This window comes from Mustela nigripes, chromosome 16 (genome assembly GCF_022355385.1).
Source record: "Mustela nigripes isolate SB6536 chromosome 16, MUSNIG.SB6536, whole genome shotgun sequence".
Taxonomy (NCBI): Eukaryota; Metazoa; Chordata; class Mammalia; order Carnivora; family Mustelidae; genus Mustela; species Mustela nigripes.
In genome coordinates this window covers 29755781-29776142 of record NC_081572.1, presented here as the reverse complement: position 1 = coordinate 29776142, position 20362 = coordinate 29755781, and the positions used below count along the sequence as shown (strand labels likewise).

The 20362-nt window shown below is 42.0% G+C and overlaps 1 long non-coding RNA gene across 3 annotated transcripts in view; it reads right to left on the bottom strand.

Annotated features, from left to right (window-relative positions):
- Positions 1–20362, bottom strand: part of LOC132003801 (uncharacterized) — a 119117-nt gene that overhangs the window by 61008 nt on the left and 37747 nt on the right. The window lies entirely within an intron of this gene.

Below are 20362 nucleotides of genomic sequence, written 5' to 3'. Positions count from 1 at the left end.
GGCTTCCCATTGGGTTCAGTTAATAGAGCGCCCTGGCCGGAGGTAAGCCTGCGGAAATAGTGAGATCAGAGTAGTCTCATCTCCACCCCCTCCTTGCTGGGCTGGTGTTTTAGTGATTGTGTGTCTCCACCCAAGGCCTTGGTTCCTGTTCAGTGTCCCTCCTGTGCCTCTCTTGGAGATTAGACAACTCTTTCCTCTCACCTACCTCAGAGCTAGGGATGGTAATGCCTGCTAGCTCTTGTTAGTTCTTGCATGTCTCCCCATCCCCAGTGGATTTCCCTTAACTCCCCACGTGCTTGTAAATTGTCATTTCATTAAATTTTCCTCCATTGTCCCACTGGCGGGGACCCTCTGCTTCCTCTCAGAACAAGCATTAACACAAAGGCTTGTGAAGAAGTCTCTGTTTATTCCCCTTAGCCATAATGCACCTGTCCCTTGAACACTTCTGCTCTTCTCAAAGTTGCTAATGGGTATATTTCACATCTTGTGAAGGAAGTTTACTGTGTGGGGCTCCTGAGAGACCAGCAGTAGCCACAGAATCCCATTCTCTCCTATCTCAAGCTGTCCTACTGAGTTTCCAGATGGGATATCCACTAACTTCAAGAAGAAAATACCATCCCCATACATAAGGTTCAGGATGGGCATTCATGGATAGGATCTTCACTTCACTGATTACACTTCAGTGTAATAGGAAATTAATGCATTAATAAAAGAAGACCCTTCGGGACCTGTCTTTGGGAAGCTAATGTTAGTCCTGTACCAACATGAGCAGTTTATAACCCCTTTATGAGAAGTGGTCCTCAGCACTGGACTGCAAGCCCAGTCTAGCTGTGGCTAGCATGGTGAACTGAACAGCGGAGTCTCCTTCCGGGAGGTTGCTAGGATATGGGACACCCAAGCCCCATCCCACTACCACAGTACACTCTTGGAGGGCCCTAAAAAGTGTTTCCAGTGACCAGCCAGCGGTCTTCGGAAATCTGTGGGAGGTTCCTAGCCTCAGTGATTTCAGTATCTTCACCACACCATCATCCTGTGCCACACCTTTCTCCTCCCCATACTGTGTCTAAGCCACTGAGAAACTGTCAGTGACTGTGTCTCCAAGCAACACAGGCCCCTCCAAGCACAAGGCCTGGGCAATGTCAGTTTGCAAGGATCATGACACACTCCTTGAAACAACTCTGCTATAAGACAATCACCTGGTCTAGCCACTCTAGCCCAGATAACTCCAATGTTATTGTTATTCTCTGCAAAACTTTTAACTTCCCAAAGCTTTTCTAAGTTCTCTATTTCCTTAGATCCACCTTGCAAATCTATACTGTTGGCGGGACAACTAATGTTATCCTGTTTTCACAGAGAAATGAGGACACTGAGATTATGAATGAAGTCCTCAGAGCTACTGGCAGGACTGGGATGCAAAGTTAGGTCTTCTTATGTTCCCGGACTTCCCATTCCCCCCTTTCCACTCTATTCCACCCATGATGGTTATATACACAGCCTATCAATGTTCTTATTGAAAGCGCTCTGAACACTATTTCAGTGGTGTTCTTATTCTAACTAGTTTTATAGGAAATTCCAAATCAATTGTGTCTCCAAAATGTTCATATTCTTCACGTTAAAAAATTCATTTATGAAGCATTTTCCCATTGAGAGTACAAAAATATTGTGGTTATAATTTCAAAGTAGCTCCAAAACCGAGGGAGCAAAACAGCACCGAACCCTGAGTTCTGCTATATCTACCTCCCTCGCCCAGAGCATGAAGCTCTGCACAGCCCCAGTGAGCTTAAGCTTCCCAGAGGGAACTGGAGGTTCTCTAAGATTAAGTTGCCTCCATGCCACAGTCCAGACAGGGGCCCAATGGCAGCCTTTCCAAGGACTAGTTTCTGCTAAGTTGAGTATGGTAAGTGGAAAACTAGCCTACCTGTGTCAGAAAGCCTCCCACTCACAAAGCTGTGTGTAACATGTGTCCCAGCACTAAATGACCAGGAAAGAGAAAAGCCTCCTTACTGTGGATGGTACCCCCTTCTGTGATGGCCCAAGGGGGTTAAATGTTGGCAGAGTTGGCACCTTCTCCAGAGAGGGCCACCAAGTGTGAAGGAGCATGCATGAGCTGCGAGAGCACACAAGGAGCTTGTTCCTATCTAGCACCCTTTATTTTTTTCATTTCACAGTATTCACCATTAGTGAGGTGAATCTCACACAGGCTCCATTCGGTCCCCACTCTCCACACCCCACAGGGGATATCAGCAAATCCTCTCTCTGTATCAATACCAAAATGGGAGAGCAGCTCTTCAATATTCTCTGACCACCAGTGATGGACCCAGTGCTGTCCAAGGCCCCGAAATACAGATAAATGAGGATTGATCTCCATCCTTAAAGAATGTGTTTTCGAGATGGGGCATGAGATAGCAAAACAGAATGAAGAAAAAAGAATTGCTCCCCACCCCACCCTCACCCCCCCACCCCAGCCAAACTTTCCTTCCAAGCTTGTTATCGGGAAACCCACTTTTTCTTTTTTTCTTCTGAGTACCCTGACTGATATGCTTTGAGCAAAGGTAGACATGGATTTGAGTTGGAGAAAAGGAGGCAGTAGGAGCAGACCTAAGGTGAAGAAAATAAATTAATTTCTTGGGGCTAATTCCAAAGGGCAAAGGTGATGGGGAAATGAGAGAGGCAGAGCGGGGCGACTGGAGAACATGGTGCCTAGACAGCAAGCAGTTATGGAAACATCTCCAGAGTGAAGTGGCTGAAGCTGACACAACGGAGAGACATCTACTGTTCACCCTGAAATTGTTGGCACGGCTGCCATGGAAATTCTGTCCACTCCTCCTTCCAGTAACATCTACTCCACACAAACTGCCTCTTGCAAGGGCGGATTTGCAAATACAGAGGAAAGGCCAGCATTTTCTGCCTGGGCTGTGACGGTGCAGAACTCACACACACTGCACAGCCCAAGCAGGAGGCAGACAAACCACAAGCCAAGGATGCGTTCCTATGAGCCCAGTGTGGAAATCCTGGGAGGAGGCCTGTGTGGTCTGGACCTCTACCAGGCGTAGAATCAGAGCTTCAGGAAGACTATTCAAGTTCTTAGGGGGAAAGTGACTCTTGTCATATGTGTTGCTTTGAAAAAAATTGAGTGAAATGTTAAAAGTGCTTGAGTAGAGGTTAGGAAACAATATTACAGGATTGGGTGGAGAAAGTAAAGGAACAAGAGATGGAGGATCAAGGTTGAGGGGGCTTTCCAGAGAAGAGAAAATTTAAGCAGTGCTTAAAAAAAGAATAGTGAACATTTCACCAGATTGGGAAGGAAGGAAGAGAGGGAGAAAGGAAGATGGAAGGGTATTCTAGGTAGAACACACTTTCGCCACAGTTTCTCCACCTCAGCACTCCTGACATTTGGGGCATTTTTGGTTTCATTATCATATGGAACAGCTCTATGCATTGTAGGATATTTAGCTGTGTTTCTGGCCTCTACTCACCAAATACCAGCCTTTACTCACCAATACCACCCACCTCCCAGGTGTGACAAACAAGAATGGTCTCCAGATGTTACCCAATATCCCCTGGGGGACAACATGGCATGTTTAGCAGATGAAGTTCCATGAGAGTGAGGCACAGCATCCACAGACATTAATGGGTAAGGTAAGACAAAAATAAGGTTGGTCAGTAATTTGTGGTCAGGTGGTGGAAGGGGGCTCAATGCTTGCAATGGACTTGACATTTTTCTCTATGCCACAGAAATTAAGATGGGACTTTTAAGGATAAATGGCACAGCCCAGTCTCAATTTCAAAAAGACAAGCAGAAGCAACAGAAGTGACTTGGAAGGGCAAAGCCTGGGGTCAGGAAATTCAATTAGACCATTGATATGTCCAGTTAGAAAACAGATACATCTTCCCTGCTTCCTTGTCACTCTGTCTGCAGACAAGTCTGTGACTCTTATCCTAAAGTCTTCGACTTAGGACCAGCCAAACATGCCTGGCCTTGACTGGGCACTAGTAGCTTGTTCTTCTGAAGGCTGAGAACACCTGCAGCTCTGCCCCCCTTATTTTAGCAACAATTCTTGAAGCAGCCAGAAGCTTACACCCAGAAGCCCTTTCAACTGTTTGTTGTGTTGTTGCTAACGGAGCTTGAGGTCTAAAAGGGGTTCCCAGGGCGTGTTGACTAGCTATCTGCCACCCAGGGAGCCAGGGACACAGCTTGCGTAGGGGCTGCTCAGCTTAAGCACTGTGAACAGAACTGGTGGTTATTTAAAGCCTCCAGCAATAGTATCAGTATCGCTTTGACATTTTTTTTTTTTTTTTAAAGACACTTTCAGAGGCCAGGAGTGATGGCTGGCTGATTCTTCCACTTAGCCTTGCTAATTTGGGATTTGGGCTGCACTTAATAAACAGCTGTTGTAACATTTCCAGATTCCTAGGCAAAAATGGGGATGATTTAGGGAATCTGCTTTTGGCCCATTCAGGATTTGGGTAGTTGAGTTTTCTCCATTGGGACTGAGATCCCGTACAAAGTAGGTTCAGAATTGCTATCACATTTAGGACAAACAAGATGTTCTTGATTATGAAGAATACATGAATTCAATAAATACATATTGAATGCCTACTGTGGTCCAAGCAATGAAGGGAACATTCTGAAACTCCCATCCTGGTAGAGTTCACAAAGACATTCACCTCCCAATATGGTACCCCAAGGAATTCATTCCTTCATTTACTTGTTTAGTTACTTAATAAGCTAAATGTAGGGTACATTCTCTGTGTAGGCACAACAGTCCTAGGTATACAATGAAGAAAGTCTATATTCCCTGACCCAGAGAAATTTATACACTGGCACAAAAGAACTATTATATAATGAGCTATGGAGAGAATAGATCTGTGTCTTAATTATAATAAAAAAGTGCAGAGAGGAAAAGTTCCTAAACTCTCCCTGGGAATCAAGAACAGCTTTCCAGAACATGATTAGCTCACAGAGAGCCCAAACCAAGGCTGTGTTTGTATATCACTATACTTTCAGTGCTTAGTATAATAACTTACACACAGCAGGCATTCAAGTATTTGTTAAATGAATAAATTAATGAGGTAGTGATTATGCTGACATTTGGAGGCTCTGTATGGTCTTGGCACCAAAAACCACAAGATGCCCAACCCAGAGTCCTTCTGAGTCTTCAAGTGGCCATGAGTACCAGCAGGGGTACCTTTAAAAATGCCAAGACCCCTAATTTTTCTAATATGCTCACAATACAGTAAGCTGCCAAGATATTCATGTGAGTTCTCGCCTTTGAAATAATTCCTTAAGGCAATGTGTTTCTCATTTTGAGGTAATTATAAGACAAAGGAACATTTTCCTTGATTAGCTTGTCCTTCAGAAATAGAGCATGGAAAGCAAGCATGTAACTTCTCAAAGCTCTGGAAAATATGAGATGGGACTAAAAGGTCTGGGCATTATTCCCTTTGGCTTGGCTCCATTAGAACCCTCAAGGTCCTTTGCAGCAAAACTCTGCTTAAAGTATAAGATACTTCACCTCCTAATTCTTGTTATGGAAAAAGCTCTAATGTAGCAAAACTACTCTGTACTGGCATTAAGAGGGTTCGGGGATTTTTTTCCTTTTAAACACGAGTTAATCTCTCTTCTTCTTTTGACTTCAGCTCCCTTCTCTACCCTGCCTCAATATCACAGTCTCAGTGAGTATCACATGAAATCAGACTGTGAATACTTTGTAGGAAGCCAAATACTGTAGGGATGTTCAACCCAACAAATATTTACTGAGTACTACACTGGACAATTTAAGGAAGAACAGTGACAAGAACTAGACCCCACCATCAATGAACTTATTAGCTATTTGGAAAGATATGCATGAAAAGATACCTATTATACCTGGTAGAGTGGGACATATTATATAATTCTATAAGATCCTTTAAAACTCTGAATGAGACTAACGAGAAAATACCCAAAGGGATTAATTCAAAATAAGTCATTAGTTTTTCTATTGCTGCAACACATATTACCACAAATTTAGTAACATAATGGAACATAATGAAGCCTGACAGACATACACTACTATAAGTTAACTTATAAATAAGTTAACGAGTGTTAACACACACTACTATAAGCTAACTTATAAATAAGTTAATGAGTGTTAACTTATTTCATAATTTTTGTAGATCAGAAGTCTGGACACAGTGTAGTTCTGTTCTCCACTCAGGGTCTTAGAGGCTGCAACGGAAGTACCAGCTAGGTTGTGTCTCATCTGGAGCTCATGGTCCTCTAGCTCATGTGGTTGTCAGCAGCATTCAGTTCTTTATCCCTTGCTCATTGTCAACAAAGGTTTCTCTCAACTCTTAAAGGCTGCTCTTAGGTCCTAGAAGTCACTCTCAGGTCCCTGCCACTTGACCCTCTTCATCTTCAAAGCCATCAACAACAATCAAAACACTCCCCTCCCCTATGTCAGATTTCCTTCTTCAAGAAGAACCCAATCTTTTTATAGGGCTTACTGATTAGATCCGTTCCATTAAGAATAATCCCACTTTCTCCTTAAGTGTGCCATATAACATAGTAACAAGAGTGCCATCCCATCATATTCACAATTGCCACTCATGCTCGAGGGGAGGAGATAATACAGGAAGTATACACCAAGGAGGAGGAATTTTGCCTTACACACAGAGAATTCTCACATAGAGCTCCTCATCCAAGTCTCCCAACACCCCAGCAGCAATGCTTTCTGTCACTAGCACTATAGTAGTGTGTGTCTGTCAGGCTTCAAGGGCCTTAACTTTGCTACCCAGCCAAGCCTCTGTCTGTCCTGTCTGGTGGTCTGGTTGTCACTGGGTCATGGGGGTGACCCAGGAGTATACAAGACTCTAATCGTGCCAGATATTTTAGTGCTTTGTCTACATTATCTCATTAGCCTCCCAGCAACGTATATAGTACACATTGTTTGGGTGTTTCTTACAATTAAAATTGTGGTTGAAATTTTATGATTGAAAATTGAGGCTTAGTCCTCCAAACCATATAGCTAGGAAGAAAATAGACAGGATTTAAATCCAACTCTGTCTGTCTTCATGTGCATTCTTTCTCCACTGCACATTAGAAACTTGCCATGACTAAAGCACCAGAGCACCTCATCCATGCCTTCCTCCCCTGATGTTACACACAACCTACAAATACCTCATTAAGAACACTGCTGGGGGAGGGGGGGCCTGGGTGGCTCAGTGGGTTGAGGCCTCTACCTTCGGCTCAGGTCGTGATCCCAGGGTCCTGGGATCGAGCCCCAAGTCGGGCTCTCTGCTCCGCAGGGAGCCTGCGTCCTCCCCTCTCTCTCTCTGCTGGCTCTCTGCCTACTTGTGATCTCTCTCTCTCTCTCTCTGCCAAATTAATAAAATCTTGGAAAAACAAATAAAACACTGCTGGGGCACATACATTTCCATAAGAAGATGGGAACTATATGTCCCGGATTTTCAGAGATAGTCCCAATTTCAAAAAGATGGCCCTGATGTCAGCTCGTGCCTTTGACATTGGTTCTAAACATTTCTTTACCACATTAAGAATTCAGAAAGCATGACCAGAAAATAGAAGAAAGTTCTCATTTCTCTTTGGAGATTTATAGAATTTATCTTCCAGGAAGATTACTTACATCCCTGCACAGAAAAAGGTCATTAATACTTTCTAATCAGTATGCATAGAATTTCTTGGTTATAGCTACTGAGAGATGAGAGACCCTTCTGCAAGCTGCAAGAACTTCCTATGTTGCTGCTTGGTTCACACACACACACGAGGATTTGATTGCGATAATTCCTTCCTCGCTTTACTGACAAAATTTTTCTGCTTGTGATTATCTGAGATCTTCAGGAATTGAGATGCTTCATAATTGAATAAAGAGTTATTCTCTAGATAACCTAATATCAGTGTGGTTTTTTAATGTGATCTACAGAGGGACATCTAACCTAGTGCTTCCCAACCTTTCCCTCAATCCTTTTCACATCATGACAAGAACAGAAAAGATGTGGGGGCACAATGGGATAATTAGATGAGGCTGCCCACAGCTGGAAGCCATTCTCTTGGGTCTCTGACTACTCTCAGACCATTTTAGGCCCTGACAACGAAAGGAGATGGGATGTCTGCTTACCTATAGCCCATCTGACACCCAGACACAGAAGTTGGGAAGCTCTTCCTGACTCAGTAGAGCAGTTAGTAATAGAGCACTGTCAGGTGTTCCATTTAATAACTATTTGCCGAGTGATCATTATAGGTAAAGCACTGAGTCTAGGAATACAGAGGTGAATCAAAGAACCCCATCTTCAAATGACTCACAGTCTAGTGTATGAAAACATACTCCATAATTAGGACAGAAAATCATTCACATCTTTGTGCAAATCCAATTGATTGACAATGACAACCTGAGGTACTAGTTGAGGATTCCTGAGGCCTCTAGGTGCAGAAGGGGGAAAGTGTGCTCACTTAACCATACTTGCCTTGTGGGGAAACAGCAAAATCAGCATAAGCACGCAAAAGCCACCTTCTTGCCAACCCTGTTCTTTTAATAGCACATAGTGCAGTTAAAAGGCCATTATAGGTTCTACTTTCAATTGTGACATATTATTCATACAACTATGTTGTGTTTTTATTATCCTCCCTAGTAATTACCATTGTGTTTAGTAATCAACAGCACTGATTTACGCAAGTTACTTTCAAGTCAATCACTCCAGCACTTAAAAACAATGGCTTTGAATGGAGTTATTTCCTGGGAGAATGTTAAATGTTTCCGAGTTCAGATAGCCAAGGAAAGGCGGCTCCCTGTGTGTAAGGGAAGAGAATGAAAAGTTTTCTGGCAGCTGGACCAAGATAAAGTGTTCAAATAAGTGCCATAGTGGTTTGGGAGTGAATGGGAGTAACTCACTGTTTCCTGCCTAAATTTGTACTGTTGGATACATTCAGCCACCTCACGCAGCATGCTTTTAATTACTGATATAAATCCTGATAGCGTTCTCAAGGGATCAGAAATAACCTTTAGCCATTCTGTCTGGAAACAATAGCAGAACTGCAAAGGAAAGGTAGCCAGTGCAAGTGATTCCAAGGAAACTCCTTTATGTCCCACTTATTGTCTAAGCTTCACACCACCAAGCTAGTTGCCTATAGATCTGGGTTCCAACCCAAGATTTTTATCTTATAAGGGCAGACTCAATGTTTCTGCAGACTAAAAGACCTAAAGCCAGAGGTGGCCTACCCAACCCCTTGTGCCCATGAAAGAAATTTAACAAGTTTTGGGTCCTGCCAATTTAAAAGCTTTTCAATGAGGCCCCAACTTTCTTAAGGGGAATGATGAAATGAAGGAACAAATATGTTTGTTTCATGAGCAAAGTCAAACCCACTTTCCCACTGCATTTGACCTGGAGTGGTTGAAATTAATTCTATTGAAAACACTGGTAGAGACTGAGTTTTCTTCCCAAGGGACTGATTCTTCAAAAATAAAAAGAGCCCCCCCCCCAAAAAAAAAAAAAAGAAAAGGCAAACCAACTTCAGAGGAAAAAGAATATGTGGGAAGAAGACCCTGAGCACTATAGTATTTCTTTGGGGCTGATCCTCCTCTGCTTTAGCCAAGACTCATAAAGTTCTTTCACTTTAGGTGGGAAGAACATAGCAAGTTCACCTCCCCCGCCATCTATCATCAGTTCCAGAGAGCCATCTGTTTATGAAAAGAGTTTGTTAACTGGATGTAATTGGATTCTCTTGAGAAACACAGTAACCTCAACTTGGAACTCCCTGTTCACTTATGTAATCTGTGATATGAATTATGATAAACAGAAACTCTACATTGTCAATAGACAAAGATTTGAACTATTTCCCCACCTTTGAAAACAAAATAAAAACATCCCTTTCCTTAGGTGTAGAAATTTACAGGGTACTGATGCCTTCCTTTTTAAACTCCATCACATGTAATCCTCAGTGTGATGCCCACGATAACAATTAAGTAACCCGAAGCTCAATCAGGTTAAATGACTATTCAAGGTCACTCAAAGCTAGGACTTTTACCCAGTTCTTTGTATCCCAAACCTGGAGTTTCTTCCACTATAGCAGAGAAATCTGCTGAAAGGTCTACACTCCTGCCCTCCGTCTCCCTGGGAACACAAGCAATGAATGAAGCTGGTATCACTGTATTTGTTACTTATGCTAAACAAAGTGGAACGCCATCCCTTCCACTCATAATTAAACACAGATTGAAGAGCTGACCGCCATTTAACTGAGAGGAAACACGGATTTGGGTTACAGCTGCCGGGATGTGCAAAGCATGAGGCAGAGAGGTCTGCGCATACTCAGAGTGCTGAGTCCGTGGTGCTTTGAAAGATGGACGGCAATCAAACCCACAGAAAGAGGCATCTCACAGAATGGAACACATTTTTTGCTCTTCAGATCTGGACGACTTACATGGTTACTTCCACAGACATTGGCAGGGGCAATGTAGGTTCTTTCAATTATTAGAGTAATTCTGGTACAGAACAGGTAGCCACACGACTGGGTACAGTACCAGTGGTGTGTCCTCTCTTGTTCTTCGGCTCTGATATCTGGGGTCAATCCAAATACATTTAAGAATGACAGAACCTCGGGGTGCCTGGGTGGCTCAATGGGTTAAGCCTCTGCCTTCAGCTCAGGTCACAGTCTCAGGGTCCTAGGATTGAGCCCCAATCGGGCTCTCTGCTCAGCTGGAGCCTGCTTCCCTCTCTCTCTGCCTACCTCTCTGCCTACTTGTGATCTCTCTCTGTCAAATAAATAAATAAAATCTTTTTAAAAAGAAAGAAAGAAAGAAAAGAAAAAAGAAAAGAAAAGAATAGAATGACAGAACCTCCAAAGCACCTACGTCACTCAGTTGGTTGAGTGTCAGACTCTTGGTTTCTGCTCAGGTCATGATCTCAGGGTCCTGGGATCAAGCCCTGCGTCAGACTCCACACTCAGCGAAGAGTCTGCTTGAGATTCTCCCTCTCCCTCTCCCACTGCCATCCCCCTGCTCGTGCTCACTCTCTCTCTCTTTCAAATAAATAAATAAAATAAAATAAAAATAATCCAAATTCCCAATCTACTCAGGGGATGCATGACTAATACCTATTCCTCAGAAGAGAAGGATAGAACAGAGGCAGAGCTTACAACCGGCTGGGAAGGTACATCACTTAAAAGTCTTTACTTGGGTACAGGTATGTTAGGTTCAGCCCTCTACACCTTGAAGAACTTTCCCCATGAGAGCCCATGTCCCATTCCTACACCTGAGAACCAAGGCCTGGAAAGAACCCGGTGGTAGCAGGACTCTCAGCCGACTGGGAGGGAGCATAAGCAGTAACGAGTCCCCCTTGACCCCAGGCTTGGTAGGGACAGACCCAAATGACCTACTTGTATCTCTGATACTTTGCCTGGGGAAGCCCAAGATTTATCTCTTCCCCAGTGATAACATATGCAGGAACCAAGCCCTAGATCCAAATATCAAACCATCTCTTCCCATAACTTCAAATATTACCTAGATGTTCACAACTCCAAAACCTTTATCTTCAATTTGTTCTCTGTATTTAAAAGACTGTGTTGTTTTGGTTGTTGTTTCTTTTGTTTGCTCATTTGTTTTGTTTCTTGTTTTCCACATGAGTGAAATCATATGGTATTTGTCATTCTCCATCTGAACAGCATTATACCCTCTAGGTCCAGCCATGTTGTAGCAAATGCAAAAAATCTCATCCTTTTTTATAACTGAGTAATATTCCATAATTTATATGTATACAATATCTTCTTTATCCATTCATCTATCAATGGACACTTAGGTTGATTCATATCTTGTTTGTTCCAAATAATGCTTCAGTAAACATAGGGGTAAACATAGCTTTTCAAATTAGTGTTTTTGTTTTCCTTGAGTGAATACCCAGTAGTGGAATTACTGGATCACATGCTATTTCTGTTTTTAATTTTTTGAGAACCTCCATACTGTTTTCTGCAGTGGCTGCACCAGTTTGCATCCCTGCCAAGAGGGTAGAAGGGTTCTTTTTTCTCCACATCTTTGCCAACATTGGCTATTTCTTGTCTTTTTTATTCCTGCCATTCTGTCAGGTTTATGGTGATACCATTATATCGTACACCGGAAACTAACAAAACACAGTACGTTAATTGCACATCATAAAAACAACATCACAACTACAACTAAAACCTTCATCTTCATTTCAGATCCGCCTCTAGTGTTCTCAATGAGGGTCAGCAAACTTTTTCCATAAAAAGTCACACAAATTCTCTATCACACGGTCATTTCTTTCTTTCTTTTTTTTTTTAAACATAAAAATATAACAGGCATTCTTAAAAATGGCATTTGGCCCTCAGGCCACAGTTGGCTCACTGCTGCTCCAGACCTCTCTCTACTCCATGCCCTACCCTTCCCTCCTATCCCTAGTTCTCTTACTTCTGCCACCTACCACATCTTTTATTTTCCTCAATAACAGCAAATCTTCAAATATGAGAAAAGCAGGATGTTTAGGGATGCCAAATATTATGCACAGGCATGCTAAATAGAAGAGGGTGGTATTATTAGTTTATTAGTTATCTATTCCTCCGAAGCAAACTATCTAAAAATTTGTGACTTAAGAACAGACATTTATCATCATCATCCCCGTGGGTCAACGATGGGTCACTGGCTTGGTAGTTCTGGCTCAGAGTCTCCCACCGAGATTCCTGTCAAAATACTGAGCAGTTTGACAGATCCTACAATTTATGTGAAAAATGTAAAACGTCTAGACTAGATAAAACAATTTGGGGAGAAAAAAAAAAAAAGCAAGGTTGTAGGAACTTCATGTCCCAATTTCAAAGCATATTATAAAGCTATAGTTATCAAGATCAGTGTGGCACCATGCCAGAAATAAGTACTGAGATTTACAGTCAATTGATCCTTAAAAAGGTACAGGGCAATTCTTTGGGAAAAAGCCAGGTTTGTTCAAGAAGCAATTTTTTTTAAAAGATTTTTATTTATTTATTTGACAGACAGAGATCACAAGTAAGCAGAGAGGCAAGCAGAGAGAGAGGAAGGGAAGCAGGCTCCCTGCTGAGCAGAGAGCCGGATCCCAGGACCCTGGGATCATGACCCAAGCCAAAGGCAGAGGCTTTAACCCACTGAGCCACCCAGGAGCCCCTCAAGAATCGATGTTAAGAAAATTGAACTCAGACCCTCACCTCACAAAATACACAAGTGTTAACTCAAAACAGATCATATACTTGAACTTAAGAACTAAAACACAAAACAGTTAGAGGAAAATATAGGAAGAAATCTTCAAGACCTCAGGTTAAGCAAAGATTTTTATAGATATGACACTTGACTCTCAAACAGGGGAGAAAGATAAACTGTACCTCATCAAAATGGTCCAAACTTTGGTCCTTCGAAAGATGATGAAAAGCTAAGCAACAGCCTGAGGGAAAATATTTACAAAATACTCATCTGATAAAGGACTTAAGAATTTTTTTTAAAAGCACCAAGAATTTAAAAAGAACACATAGAACTCAAGAAGACAAACAGCCCAATAATAAAATCAATCAAAAAATATGAATAGACATTTCACAAAAGAAGATACACAGACGGCCAATAAGCACAAGAATAGATGCTCAACATCACTCGTTAGAGAAATGCAAATTAAAGCCACGATAGGATGGCATCTCACACCCCCTGAAATATGTGGAGGAAAAGGAACACCCATCTTGCTGGTGGCAATGTGAAATGGAGCAGCCACTGAGGAAAAGTTTGGAGGTTCTTCAAAAAGAAGAACAGAGTCATCATACTTAATTCCATAGCTAAGTGTGTAACTGAGAACTAAAAACACGTATGCACAGAGACTTACATGTGACTATTCATAGCGTCTTTATTCACAACAGCCCCAAACTGGAAACAACCCAAACATCCATCAGCTAATAAAACGAGCTCTGATACCCATATCACAGAAGGCTATTCAGCAAAGAAAAGGAACAAACTGTGAATTCAGGCTCCAACACAGATGAACCTCAAAAACATTATGCTAAATGAAAAACCAGACACAAGGGACCACATACTAAGAGTCCATTTCCACAGAATGTCCAAAAAAGGCAAATTAATAGAGTCAGGAAGTAGATTAATAGTTGTCCAGATCTGGAAGTAGGAAAGAGGGTTAATTATAAATGAACATGAGGGATGTTATTGGGGAGATATAAATGCTCCTAAATTGATCAGTGTTGATGATTACATCACCAAGTTACTAAAAGTCAATGAAATGTACACCTGAAATGGTTCAGTATTCTGATAGCAAAACTATACTCCAGGGATATTATAATTGAGCAAGGCTTCAGTCGTTACAAAGTTCAAATGAAACTGGAGGGTTCACTTTCAAGGAGGCTTGTTCACATGTCTGGAAACTGGTGCTGGGTTTTGTGAGCAGCCTTTGTTCCTCTGCACCAAAGCTTCTTCAAAAGGTTGCTTGAGCATCACTTACAATAACCAAGACATGGAAACAACCTGTGTCCACCAATGGATGCATGGATAAAGAAGTTGTGGGACAGACACACAATGAAATATTATTCAGCCACAAAAAAATGAGGAAATTCTACCATTTTCAACAACTTGGAGGGAACTTAAAGGTATTATGCTAAGTGAAATAGATCAGACAAAAAGAAATGCTTTTTGTCTTTTTATGTGGAATCTCAAAACTTAGAGGAAAAGAGATCGGGGGCGCCTGGGTGGCTCAGTGGGTTAAAGCCTCTCCTTCAGCTCAGGTCAGGATCTCAGGGTCCTGGAATTGAGCCCCACATCAGGCTCTCTGCTCAGCAGAGAGCCTGCTTTCCCTTCTCTCTCTGCCTGCCTCTCTGCCTACTTGTGCTCTCTCTCTCTGTCAAATAAATAAATAAAATCTTCAAAAGAAAAAAAGGAAAAAGGGATCAGACTTGTGGTTACCAGGAGTGGAGCACAGGGGCAGGGGGAAATAGAAAAAAAGTGGCCAAAAGGTACAAACTTCCTATTATAAGATAAATAAGTAGTAGACATGTGATGTACAACACAATGACTGTAACTAGCATTGTGTATGATATATACGAAATTTAAGAGAGTGAATCCTAAGAGCTTTCATCACAAGAAGTTTTTTTCTTTTCTCCTTTCTCTCCTTTTTATCATATCTGTAATGATAAGATAGACAGTAGCTGAACCCATTATAATAATCACAACATATATAAACTGAACCATCATGCTGTGTGCCTTAAATTTATGCTGTGACGTATGTCAATTTTCTCAGTAAATAATAAATATTATAATCGCTCTTTATAGCCTTTTACCAAAAGCAGCAAACAGAATCCAGGCAGCACCTTCAACACATAGCCTGTAACCTCCTTAGCTGGATGAGCCAGCTCCTACATTATGTTCTCTACTTTTCACATTAACACAAGTGACAGTGTGGCTAAGCCTTTGGCCACTAAAGAGCAAGCACGCCTTTCCTCCAATAGAATCTTCATTTTCTTTCCCTCCTCAGGCCAGCCACCTTGAGGACCATCGGGCTTCTGTTAACAGTGTCTTCAGAGCTCATGAGGCTTTCCCCCAAACACTCTTTAAGGCCCTCCCAGCTTCCATTTGCCACTCTGATGTTTTAGCTTTTTTTGGTAGCACCCTATTTTTAAGAATCAATTCTGCATTGGTTATCTACAATAGCATAACAAAATTACTCAAAAACTTGGGTGGGTGGGAACAACCAAGAAACATTCTCTCACAGTTCTAGCAGCCAGGAATCTGCAAAGGGCCTAACTGGTTAGTTCTGACTCAGGAGCTCTCATGAGGTTGTGGTCAAGATGTCAGCAGGAGTGAGCCATCCAAAGGCTTGCCCTGAACTGAGAATCCATTTCCAAAGGGATTCATTCAAGGAGCAGCACATTGGTGATGGCTTGGTTCCTCCCGGCCTTGGCCTCTCCCTGGGGCTGCTTGAGTGTCCTCATGACAAACCACCTAGCTCTCCCAGGAGTGAGCTAAGACATACAGAGAAAGCCAGGCAGAAGCTGTCCTTTTTATGACCTATCTTCAGATGTTCAGAAGTCACAGAGAATCACTTCTGCCAAATTCTACTTATTACATAGGTGATTGGATGGATTTCCGCTTTAAAGGGAGAAATGCCAAATTTACAGACATACAGTAAAACCATCATGGTGGTCAAACTAAGAAATACAGAATTTACAAAAATAAGACCCAGTGGGACTAATTTCTTGACGGACCCACAAACTTACCCTGAGTGCATTTGCCACAATTACATCCCAGTGTATTCTGATCAATGACAGCACCGCTGAAATGAGCACAGAGCCTCCTCCCAACTCGCAGGCAAAGGACAATGGTTAAAAAAAACACAACACTCTTTTTCTGTGTGTTACTTAAAAGCAAATCTACTTGTTCTAGACTATTTTGTGGTATCATCTGTAGAAATAATGAAAACTAAATGTTTTTAAAGTGAGTAACCACAGTGCTCGTGGTCACTGTTAAAGAGGTTTAAGACAAACTAGATGATTTATTCACTTGTGTACCTACCGTCTGTTCCCTGCTAGAATGTAAGCTTCACAAAGTCAGGCATATTTGTTGAATCACAGTGAAGAGGACTGTGATAAAGACTCAAGAATGCATGTCAAGCCCTCACAGTTGACCCTGGGCGTTGCCTAACTACAGGTATAATTGAGTTCACCTACAGCCAGTATGAGTATCTGGCAGATTTGACCTTTTGCATGGACCAGGGATACATTTTTGAAAACTTTTGAGTAAAGTTGATTATAAGATTTGGGGAAAAAATAAAAAATAAATAAAGTGAATAAACTAGAACAGGGTCCACTGGCCCCATTTCCAGTAACAAGACTCTATACTACCCATTCCTTCCCCACTCCACGATTCTCTCCCCCCCAGGATCCCACATAAACCTTTCCCCCCTGAATTAATTCATAAAAATAGACCTCTTTTTTTTTTAAGATTTTATTTATTTGACACAGAGAGAGAGAGAGATCACAAGCAGGCAGAGAGGCAGGCAGAGAGAGAGAGAGAGAGAGGGAAGCAGGCTCCCTGCCAAGCAGAGAGCCTGATGCGGGGCTTGATCCCATGACCCTGAGATCATGACCTAAGCCAAAGGCAGAGGCTTTAACCCACTGAGCCACCCAGGTGCCCCCATAAAAATAGACCTCTTGAGCAAGCCTGCCCCACCAAGTAATCTATATGCCTGAACATCTCTGCATAGAATTAGTTAATATAAATTGACTGTGTATACTAAATACTGGGTACTTCACATGTATTACCTCATATTATTACACAACAACCCCAGTTATTTTCGGTGTCATTTCATGAGAGGACTGAGGCTCACGTATTAAATAGTTGGCCGAGATCACATGGCTAGTAAGCGCCACAACTGGATCTTGAACCACAGAAGTCTATGTAAAGATTCACGCATTGATGTCGGGGCACCTGGTTGGCTCAGTAGGTTAAGCCTCTGCTTTCGGCTCAGGTCATGATCTCAAGGTCCTGGGATGGAGCCCTGCATCGGGCTCTCTGCTCAGCAGGGAGCCTGCTTCCCACCCCACCCCCCACTGCCTGCCTCTATGCCTACTCGTGATCTCTGTCTGTCAAATAAATAAATTAAATCTTTAAAAAAGAGAGAGAGAGAGACTCATGCATTGATGTTTCTACACTATTCTGAATACCAGTGGAGGAGCAGCATGGTTTATGCTAAAACTAAATCCCTGTGACTGGGTCAAGGACAGAGTGATCCTGGTTTGGACAGTTGTTCATCTACCATGTTGAAGGATACAATAAACTTATTAATCAGGAGAAAGAGCCAAAATATAATTGTCATGACATCATGACCTCATCATAAGCACCATGAGACTCCCAAGGAAATATTAGATTTGGGGGGACATGGGAAAAATGGAGACATGACCAACTTCACAAAATAAGGGAGGGTTAAGGACGGACTTTATTTTTTTAAGATTTTATTTATTTATTTGAGGGGGGGGAGGAGGAGGAGAGGGAGAGAATCTCAACCAAATTCCCCACTGAGCACAGAGCCTGATGATGCTGGGAGGGGGTGGGGGCTAGAGCCCTATCTCAGGACCATGAGATCAAGATTTGAGGCAAAACCAAGAGTCAGATGCTCAAATGACTAAGCCACCCAAGTAGCCCAAGAATGGACTTTAAAGAGAAAAGGAAAATTTTGTAGAAATTGAAAATTAGAAAAAAAGAAAAAAGAAAATTGAAAATCAGGTAATAGTATATACCAAGAGCTGACAAACTATGGCCTACATGCCAAGTACAGCCCACCATATGATTTTTGAAAATAAAATTGTATTGAAGCATGATAGTGTCCACTGCCTATAGCTGCTTTTACACTAATACAGTAGAGTTTACTAGCTGCACAGCCTGCAAGTCTAAAATATTGATCATCTGGCTCTTTAAGAAAACTTTGCCAACCCCAGGACATACTCATTGGAGGCAGTTTATAGGTATCCTGCTGCCATGTCTGGTGAGAACAACAGGACACACGTGCATCAGGCAAGAAAATGCCAGAGAAGACAGAAGGTAAGTGACTCCTTAATCTTTATCAGAAATAATGAATATGCCAAAGGAAGGAAATGAGAAAACAGATGATACTCTGATCAAGAGAAGAATAGCTCAAATGAGCCATGACAAGCTTTGTAGATCAATCAGATGAGTGTTGCCAGACAGGCTGCTGAGATGTGTACCTAGGTAGTCTCTGTATTATTTAGGGTTGGGAAGTATATGGCTCAATGGAGAGAGAGCACTCTTGCCTACCCACCCCACCATGCACTGCCTATTCCCACCCCATGCCTGTCCTGGCTGGCTCTGCTAATTCATTTGCACAACACAGTGATTCTCAACCTTTTTTCCTAGCTCTTCTCCTCCCAGGAGCTCCAATAAACACTTTCTCCTAATCGCTTCTCCCCACAAAATTCTATTACTATAGAAATACTGTATAGCTATTTAAGTACTATATGTGTACCCATACTTTACATATGCAAAAGTAAGTTTTTTTGTTTTTGGGGGGTTTTTTTGCCCCGCTCTCCAACTAATGCTCACCCCTTTGGAAAAGATATCTCCCCTGTGAAGAATGCATGTGAGACTTTGCTACTCCAAGTACAATCAACCATCCCTCTCTATCAATGGATCCATCAGCAGCATCAGCACCACCTGGGTGCTTCTTAGAAATGCGGAATCTAAGGCCCCACCCCACACCAGCTGAATTATACTGTGCATTATAACAAGACTCCCCAGGAGGTTCACAGGTACATTAAAGTTGGAGAAGCACTGACCTAAGAATGAGTGTGCACAGTGACCAGCTACTCATAACCTTTGAACGCAGCCCATTGTACCTCCAAACAGCCATGACTGAGAAATCGTTCTCCATGATGTAGAGCGCAAACTGGTCTTTTTAGAAGTCTACCTACAGCTCCTAATTCTTCCCCAGGTGCCCAGCAAAATAATATTAATTCCCTCAGTAGTTTCTAAACTACAAGGCTTTGAGTTTCTTATTATTTTCAATTTCTCTTTTCTAATTTGCTTTGGTTGATACTAATCATACTGTAACAAATGATAACTTTTATCATTTACTGGAAGCTTGCTATGTCTTGGCACACTATCTAATACCCACACAAGCCTAAAGCACGTATTATTATCCCATCCTATAAATAAGGAAACTAAGTTTCTCAGAAGTTGAGTGATATTCCTTAGTCACACAATAGTAAGTAGCTGGGACCAAATTCAAAACCAGACCTGCCAAGTACCAAAGCCAACATACTTTCCATTACTCTACTGTATCAATTTGAAGACTATGACAAAGACTTGAGTCCCTTTTTCCCAAGGGATTGGTTTATGAGAGTTTTAGCTTACAATGTGGCTATTTAGGTTCAGCAAGGGAATTCCATCATCATCAGGTTGGCCCTGTCTCTCAAAGGGCCTAACCAAATCTCACTGATCCTCACTAAAAAAAGAGACTTTTGAGTTCATGGTGATATAGAACACCCTTTAATCATAATTCTGCCAGCCCTTCATTTTACTGATGAGAAAACTGAGGTCAGAAAGTAGAAGTGATTTGATCAAGGTCTCACAGCTAATTAACAACAGAATCTAGGCTAGACTCTACATGAGCTAACACCTAGTCCAGATTGCCTGCTTCCACCCCACTACATGCTATAGCCTACTTCATTCTCTAGGAAAAAGGAAGTCTGTAAAAAAAAAAAAAAGGTCCAAACTAAGAGTATACTAGTAGTACATAACAAGTAAAAATAGTCTATATGCAGGAGTACCTGTGTAGCTCAGTCATTAAGTGTCTGCCTTCCACTCAGGTCATGATCCCAGGGTCCTACAATCAAGCC